Consider the following 9,431-nt stretch of genomic DNA (forward strand, 5'->3'; position numbering starts at 1 on the left):
TGCCTTTGAGAATAGTACTCTGCCTCTCATCAGGGCCCACAAAAAGATCATGTATTCTGAGGGAGAACAGTGCTGCTTAATAAATCCTTGTTGAATGAATGATTGCATGCCTGAAAGGTGACGTTGGAGTCTGTGAGCAGAAGTGAAATTGAGAGTACTCTTTGGGATGATGCTTGTAAAAATTGTCTGCTGAGCATGTAAGAAAGAATGAGAGTTATAAACAATGCTGCCACCAAGAGGGCTGTTCTCTTTTGTCACTGACTCTGCAGATCTCATTGTTACCTGCTTTCTGTCTCCAGGCTGAGCTTGTCTTTGGCTGCCCTTTCATTCTTTGTCAGAGCAGAGCTAGAATGAGGGCAGGGCTACTGGAGGCTAGAAGGCACATCCGCCTCTCATACCCCTCCAATGAAGAAGGCTGGGGCAGAACCCAGTGACAAGGTGATGGGAGTAGCAGTGGTGAGAGGGCTCCCTTGTCTGAGCTGCAAACCTGGCTCCATCTCATAAGGTTCCTTCAGATAGGGCAAAGGAGCTCCAGAGGTAGAGTGGGAAGGTTGGCTCTGGCCCAACCCCTAGCCCTAGGAACTGGTCCCTTCAGGGCTGACAGGTCCCAGGCTCCCCATAGACTTGAAGGGGATTGTGAAATTCAGAAGGAGAAAAGCTGTGGGTGGTGAGTGTGTGAATTGCCCACTGCCAACACCCCACTCCTCTGCAGTCCAGGGCAGGTCCAAATCTTTACTTCCCCTGGAAGGAGCTGGTAGGATGCTCTCCTTTGGGTGGATGAACTAGAAATCAGAGTGAGCTCAATAAGGACACATCTTTCCTGCTCAGCTTCTTGCCTCGAGTTCTGAGACTGGGGCTGGTGGTCAGGAAGGATTTGTAAGAGAATCTTGATCAGATCTCAGAAGGCCAAATTTTAATAAACTGATTGAAAGAGCACTGAAATAGAGTCATCAAAAAGTATTTAATTAGTGCATACCATATGGCAGGCATTGTGCTAAGTGCTAAAGACACAAAGAAAGGCAAATGACATTCCCTACTTGGGGCAGCTAGGTGGTGCAGTGGATAGAGCACTGGCCCTGGAGTCGGGAGAACCTGAATTCAAATCCCAACTCAATCACATAACACTCACTAGCTGTGTGACTTTGGGCAAGTCACTTAACCACAATTGCCTCACCAAAAAAAAATTATAAAAAACACAATCCCTACTCTCAAGGAGTCCCTACCCTAAGGGGGAAGATAACTTATAAACAACAATGTACAAACAAGATACCTACAATGTAAGTTAGAAATAGTCAACAGAGGAAAGGTAATAGCATTAAGGGTGACTCTTAAAGGCTTCTTGTAGAAGATAGGATATTAGTTAAGTAGAGTACTGGACCTGGAATCAAGAGGACCTGAGTACAAATCCAGCCTCAGACACTTAACTAGCTGAGTGGTCATGGGCCAATCAATTAACCTCTATCTGCCTCAGTTTCCTAATCTTTAAAATGGGAATAATGACAGAATCTACCTCCCGGGGTTGTTGTGAGGATCAGATGAGATAATCTTTGTAAAGTACTTTGCAAACCTTAAATTATATAATGAATAATTTAGAGCTTGAAGGGAAGTTGGAGGTCATCCAATCTCATTCTTTCTATACTATATTACATAAATATAAACTTTAAATTATATAAAATATAAATGCTAGCCGTTATTATTAATTGTCATTATTATTATTCCACCTCCAAGCCCAAAATGATCAGGCTTCTTAGATGCCGAGTTCTAAGAAATAATTAACCTTAGCAATTGTTACCTTAGTAATTGTTACCAAGAATCACTACTTAAAATAGGAAAATTGTCTGAGGATCTGAAATCTAAAATGTGTGATCCACTTTTTCTATTAATTCCTATGTTCATATAAGTTTGCTGTTTATATATTTTTGTATGCAGCCAATGAGGGAATTTGTTTTGCTTTATTATGCAAATTTGTTATAAGGAATTTGTTTTTTCTTTTCTTTTTTAGTGGGTTGGAGGTGGGTGAGGAGAGAAAATTTATTTCTTTTAATTAAAAAAAACAACTAAAAATAGAGAGATAAGAGGTATGCTACAGCTGTGAAATGTATGTGTTTGCAGATGAGGTCACTGTATTATTTTTGCTTAATTGTTTTATTTTGCTTAAAGGGACCTCTTGTATAACATAAAAACAAAATACATCAATAAAACTTACACCCCCTAATCTTGTGGTAATTGAATCAGAGAACCCCAGAGTTGGAAAGAATCTCAGATAGATCTAGTCCAGGGGTGGAGGACCTGCAGGCCATACTTGAGGACCTAGAGAGCCACATATGGCCTCGAGGCTGCAGGTTCTCCACCCCTGATTCTAGTCTAAGTACGCTTGAACATCTCTTCTGTATCATCTTTATCTTCTCCTGACAACCTCTAGCAAAGGAGAACCTCACTGTGTGGACATAGCTCTGGCCATTTTGGGGACAGTGCTAATTGTTAGGAAGGGTTTTTTTTTCTCACATAGAGCTGCAGCTTCAATCTTTGTTCCCAGTTCTGTTCTCTGGGACTAAGACAAATAAATTTGATTCCTCTTCCCTTGACAGTTCTCCAAGTACTTGAACACATCCCTCATAGGACTGCTAAATCTTCTTTTCTCCAGCTCAAACACCCCCAGTGCCTTTAACTAATTCTCATGTTCATCTCTTTGTATCCCCAAGACTTGGCCCAGGTGGCCTTTGAAAGGAGTTATAAAAGGTGGAGGTGAAGAAAGAGGCCATTCCAGGAGCTGGGGACAGATTAGTTTGGATAGCACAAAGAGTGAGTGAGAGGGAGGAATGTGAAATAAGTCCAGAAAGTTAGGTTGGAACCAGATCATGAAGGGCTCTTTATATTTTGCTGAGAAAAATTGTGTTCTCTTCTGGAAGTAGTAAGGAGCCATGGAACCTTCTTGAGCAGGGAGGGCAGTGACACAATCAGATTTGGGCTATAGGGATGTGAATTTGGCAGCAGGGTGACCAATGAATTGATGAGGGGATGGCTGCCTCCTGCTATGCTATTAACTCATACTGAGATACCTACCCACTTCTGGGTGGTTGGAAAGATAGTGGTGCCATAAAGAGAAATAAGAAGGACAGATTGGGATAAGGGGTGTAGGGGACATAAAGGTAGAGCTCCAAATATACAACACTGCTGCTAGACCAGGGTTGGGGAACCTGAAGCCTTGAGGCCATATGTGGCCTTCTAGGTCCTCAAGTGCAGCCCTTTGACTGAATCCAAACTTTACAGAAAAAAAAAATCCCTAGGACCTAGACCATGTCAGCAAAGGTTATCTACTCTTTTCCCAAGGAGGTCCAGAGAAGAAGTATATAACCACACTAGACAATAATAGTAACTCAGAATTATTTAGCACTTCTCAGTTTATATAATATTATTATCCTCATTTCACAGATACAGAAACTGAAATCCAGAATGTTTAATTTACTTACCCATCATCACACATCTAGCTAAAGGAGCTGGGACTTAATCCCAGGCCATGGAATCATAGAATGGGAAAAGACCTTCAAGAGCATCTAGTAGTCGAAACCCATCATTTTGCTGATAAGTAAACTGAGACCAAAGAAGGGAAGTGATGTGTTCAAAGTCAAATGGATAGTAAGACACAAAGCTTGAATTTGAATCCAGGTACCCCAGCTTCAAGTATGGGATCCATTCTACTACACTATGTCAGATTCTCTAACCATCATTTCCCAAATCTCTATTATCAAAAAACTCAATCTTCTTGTTTTGCTTGACTGTGTTTAATTGTTATAAGAGTCGGCTTCTTTTGGACAGTAAGTGAGCAAGAAGTGAAAGAGGAGACAAAGAAAGAAAAGAATATCAAGAAGACGTTAAAAAAACCACAGAGAAAACAAAACAAAATTCAGAAGCAGACCCAAATCGAAAAGATAATTTTGTTACTGCCTTGTTAAATTTAACATACACTTTTACAAAACAAAATATTCATAAGGGAAGCTAGTGGTTTCCCATATAATCCCCCTTTTTATTCTTCTTTGTATATTAAAATGTTTGTGTTTAAGGATGATTTTTAAGTTCATGATTTTAAAAAAATAAGGAAAAACTCATTCTAATGTCGAGCCCCACATTTGCCCTCCTGTGCACCATGCTGGCAGTCACGCACTGTCAAGCATACATGTCAACATACAAAATGACACTCAAAATCTTCCCCCCATATCCCATGGCAACTTTCACCTAGGTCAGTTCTCTTCTTGGCTCAGGCTTACGGTAAGTGATAATTTTTGTTGCAGCTAGTTGTAGAGAGAGGTAGCTCTATCGGCCCCCAAAGCAGCCTAAGTAATGAGGAATGTGGGTCCATGGAGACCATAGGCAGGATACAGAGATAGGATATAGTGGCATGCAGTGGCTTTCCTTCCATCATTGTGAAGCCTGAGAGAGGATGTAGAGCCCAACCAGAGGAAAGGTGGTATCCTGGTTGAAATGAAGTGGATCCTGGGTAGGGGGAGCCTGCGTGTTAACCCATTCATGTATCAGAGAAGATCATGATGTGGTCTTCAGGGTCCTGTGGAGCACCTGGACAGAGCAGACAGAGCACCGTTTTGGACCACCCTGAAACTTCCCTGTTTGAGTACTCTGGCCTCACTGCTCCCATCTAGGCAACAAAGTGATGCAAGTTTCAGGCACCTTCCAGTGTGTTTGGTTAGTGCTGGCAGAGTTCTGGCTTATTTACCTGGGCTCATGCTGGCTGCCTTGGGGGATGGGTCCCACAGACTTTCCAGTTCCTTTTTCTATGGTAAAACTGGGAATTTTGATTACATTAAATTAAAAAGGTTTTATGCAAACAAAACCATATGGGAGAGCTGAGACTGTACTGTAAGCAGTTCCAGGGGCTGTGGCCCAAGCCTGTCCTTCTGGGATCAGTGTCAGAAAAAGTGCTGAAAAAGCAACTAGATTGAGAGCAGAAGTATAGATCATAGCCAGCATTAGGAGCTAATGCAAAGCTTAGTGGAATGGGGAACTGGAGCCGGGAGGTTGCCCCTTCTCCTTTTGCTGCCCTCATCTTTCTGATTTCAGTTCTGAGTCCTTCTTCCCATATACTTTCTTAATGATTCACATTTCTTCATTGAATAAACATTTATTAAGCACCTACTATGCATCAGGCACAGCTAAGTACTAGGGATACAAAAAGAGGCAAAAGATAGTCATTGCCCTCAAGGAGCTTAAAATCAAATGGGAGTCCATTTAAAATAATCGTAGATGATATAAAATACTTGGTAGTCTACCTGTCAAAACAAACCCAGACACTATATAAACACAATTACAAAACACTTTTTACAGAAATAAAGTCAGATCTAAACAATTGGAGAAATATTAATTGCTCATGGGTAAGCTGAGCCAATATAACAAAAATGACAATTCTGCCTAAGTTGATTTACCTGTTCAGTGCTACATCAATAAAAATACCAAAAATCATTTTATAGACCTAGAAAAACTAATTACAAAATTCATCTGGAGGAAGAAAAGGCCAAGAATATCTAGGGAATCAATGAAAAAAATGAGAAAGAAGGTGGTTTAGCAGTACCAAATCTCAAACTGTATTACAAAATAGTAATCATCAATACAATCTGGTCCTGGCTAAGAAACAGAGTATTAGGTCAATGGAATAGATTAGGTACACAATGCCCAGTAGGAAACAAGTATAGTAATCTTGTGTTTGATAAACCCAAAGATCCAAACTTTTGGGTAAGACCTCACCATCTGATAAAAATTGCCAGGAGAACTGTAAGGCAGTTTGGCAGAAACCAGATATAGACCCACTGTATACCAACATAAGGTCAAAATGGGTACATGATTTAGACAAAAAGAGCAAATTAAAGGAGCATGGAAAATTTTACCTTTTACATCTGTGGGTAAGGGAAGAATTTATGACCAATCAAGAGATAGAAAGTATTGCAGTATGTAAAATGGATAATTTTGATTATGTTAAATTAAAAAGATTTTGTACAAACAAAACCAATGCAGCTAAGATTAGAAAGAAAACAGGAAACTGAGGAAAATTCTTACAGTATGTTTGTCTGATGAAGGCTTTATTTCTCAAATATATAGAGAGAACTTAGTCAAATTTATAAGAATACAAGTCATTTCCAATGGTAAGTGGTCAAAAGATATGAACAGGCCGTTTTCAGAAGAAATCAAAGCTATTTATAGTCATATGAAAAAAAAAACTCTCAATCACTCTTGATTAGAGAAATGCAAATTAAAACAACTCTGAGGTACTATCTCACACCTATCAGATTGGCTAATATAGCAGAAAAGGAAAGTGACAAGTGTTGGAGAAGATACAGAAAAATTGGGACACTAACATACTGTTGGTGGAGTTGTAAACTGATCCAGCCATTCTGGAGAGCAATTTTGAACTATGCCCAAAGGGCTTTAAAACTGTGCAAACCCCTTCACCCAGCAATACTACCCCTAGATCTGCATCTCAAAGAGATCAAAGAAAATTTAAAGGACCTATAAACCCCAAGATATCTTGGGATGTTTCTGAATGGAAAGAAAGAAAGAAAGAAAGAAAGAAAGAAAGAAAGAAAGAAAGAAAGAAAGAAAGAAAGAAAGAAAGAAAGAAAGGAAGGAAGGAAGAAAGGAAGAAAGGAAGAAAGAAAGAAAGAAAGAAAGAAAGAAAGAAAGAAAGAAAGAAAGAAAGAAAGAAAGAAAGAAAGAAAGAAAGAAAGAAAGAATGAGCTGGATGCTTTCAGAAAAACCTGGGAAGACTTATATGAACTGATGTAAAGTGAAGTGAGAAGAACCAGGAGAACATTGTACATGACAGCAGAATATCGTATGATGATCAACAGTGAATGACTTAGCTATTCTGAACAATACAATGATCCAAGACAATTCTAAAGGACTTATGATGAAAAAGTACTATCCACCTCCAGAGGAAGAAATGATGGAGAAATGATGCAGATTGAAGTATACTTTTTTTTTAAACTTTCTTTATTTTTCTTGGAGTTTTCTGTGGGGTTTTTTTTGGCAACATGGCTAATTTGGAAATACATTTTGCATAACTTCACATGTATAATCTTTATCAAAGTGCTTGCCTTCTTAAGGGGAGACAGTGATGGGTGAAGAGAATTTGGAACTCAAAATTTTTAAAAATGAATGTTCAAAAATTTTACATGTAATTGAGGAAAAATAAAATGAAATAATGAAAATAAATTAAAAATAAAAATTAAATTAATTAAAATAAAAAATAAAATAAAATAATGAAATTAAATAAATAATAAAATAAATAATAATAAAATAAATATAAAGAAAGAAAGAAAATTAAATAAAGAAAAAAGAAATCAAATAAATATGTTAAATTTGAAAAAATCTAATGGAAGAGAAAAAAGTAAATACATACAAAGTAAGTGATATACAGGATAAACAGGAAATAATTAACAGGAGGAAGGCAATAGAATTAAGAAGGGTTGGAAAAGACTTTCTATAGAAAATGGGATTTTAGTTGGGACTTAAAGGAAGCCAAGGAGGTTAGTAGTCAGAGAAGGGAGAGCTTTTCAGGCATGGAGGACAGCCAGAGAGATGGAGAGTATTATTCATGGAACAGGTAGCAACACTGGATCAAAGAGTACATGGCAGAGTAAAGTGTAAGAAGACTGGGTTTTTAATGCTTAATACATGGTTAATTTTTTTTAGAGGTCCAAGAGTTTTATTTCTCATCATTCTGTGGTGGTGTACAAAAATGCCAGTGGAGCAAGGAAATAAAAGGGTTAGGGAACACAATTTACGTCTGACAGGATTTTGCCACACTTTCTCCATGATAGCTTCTACATAACTGTTCTCTTCCAAGGGTGGGCTCTGGGTGCACAGCAAGATCTTTGCAGCCCCAGTCCTCCCCTATTGACACTTGACAAACCCTTTCAGATCTTCCAGAAAGTTGATGTACTCCTGGTGTTCTAAGGCTGTGCTGAACTTGATCAGTTCATCTGCAAATGTATTGTCCACCGCTTGGTCAGCCAGGAGGTCCATCAAATGGTCATAAGGGGCCCAGTCCAGGGAATCCATGTTGAGCGTGCAGTTTGTATCCTTCCACTGGGATTTGCTGGTGGGCTGAAAGCTAACTTCCCAGGTGGAGAAAATATCACTCCCATCCTCTTCCTCCTGTCCAACCTCATCCTCTGGGTAGTGGCAGTCCAACACAAGGGCCTTCTTGGTATTGTCCTTCACAACCTCCACCATGATGTTTGGGGTTGACCTAAGTTCAGGCTCTTGCTGTTCTTGGGCTTTCTGTCCCTATGGTGGCTTATCATCAAATGTTGGTGGGATACTGTTGTGAATATTGAATGTGACTGTGATTCTCTCACCATCTAATCTCTGGACTAACTTGGATTCTGTCCCTTGCACACCCAGTTCCCAATCCCCGGACTACTTGGGGAGGGATTTGTGTTTCTGGATTTTCCTCTCCTCTTTAACTTCATCTGTTAGGAATTCATCAAAGGCCTTGTCCCCCTCGGTGTGGAGGCCCCCTCAAGTGCATGAGCATTAGGCTGGGCATGCTGTGGAGGGGCTGCAGGGGATGGGAGTGTGCAGGTCCTGGCCTGCTGGCGATTCTTCTTCCCAGGAGGCCTCTGAAGGCTTGCGTGGCGGCAGTCCCTGCAGGGCGCAGTATCAGGAGGGTGTCAGGGTGCAGGGCTCGGTAGGCACAGCAACAGGAGCAGCAGTAGCAGCAAGGCCATGACCAAGACATGCAGAGGGGACTAGGAGTGACCACAGAGACAGAAGGACAGCAGAAAGCACCTACATGGTCAATTTTTGTGAAGGTGCCACGTATGGCTGAGAAAAAGGCATACTCCTTCCTATTTCCATTCATTTTCTCCAGAGATTTATCATATTTAACTTTTCTAAAATTCTATTCATCTCCTTTTCTTCTTTCTTCTTTATTATATTGTTAGATTGATCTAGTTCTGAGAGGGGTAAATTGAGGTACCCAACCAATGTAGTTTTACTGTCTATTTCCTCTTGAAATTAATTTAACTCTTCCTTTAAGAATTTGGATGCTATGCCGTTTGGTGCATATATGGTTAGTATTGCTATTACTTCATTGTCTATGGTACCTTTTTAGCAAAATATGGTTTCCCTGATTATACCTTTTCATGAGGTCTACTTTTGTTTTTACTTTGTTTGAAATCATGGTTGCTACCTCTGCTGTTTGTCTTTAGTTGAAGCATAACAGATTCTGTTCTAGCCCCTTATTTTAACTTTGTATATGTTCTTCTGTTTCAAATGTGTTTCTTTTAAACAATATGTTGTTGGATTCTGGTTTGTAATCCATTCTTCTACTTGCTTTCAATTTGTAGGCAAATTCATCCCATTCATATTCATAGTTATGGTTACTATTTACTTCTGTTTATCCTTCTCTCTCTCTCTCT

At 39.5% G+C, this 9,431-nt stretch overlaps 1 pseudogene; it reads right to left on the reverse strand.

Moving 5' to 3' along the window:
- Positions 1–7,899: 7,899 nt before the first annotated feature.
- LOC110215593 (complement component 1 Q subcomponent-binding protein, mitochondrial pseudogene) lies at positions 7,900–8,738 on the reverse strand (annotated as a pseudogene).
- Between the last annotated feature and the right edge of the window lie 693 nt (positions 8,739–9,431).

The sequence above is a fragment of the Phascolarctos cinereus genome, unplaced genomic scaffold (genome assembly GCF_003287225.1).
Source record: "Phascolarctos cinereus isolate Bilbo 61053 unplaced genomic scaffold, phaCin_HiC Scaffold_726;HRSCAF=1367, whole genome shotgun sequence".
Lineage (NCBI taxonomy): Eukaryota > Metazoa > Chordata > Mammalia > Diprotodontia > Phascolarctidae > Phascolarctos > Phascolarctos cinereus.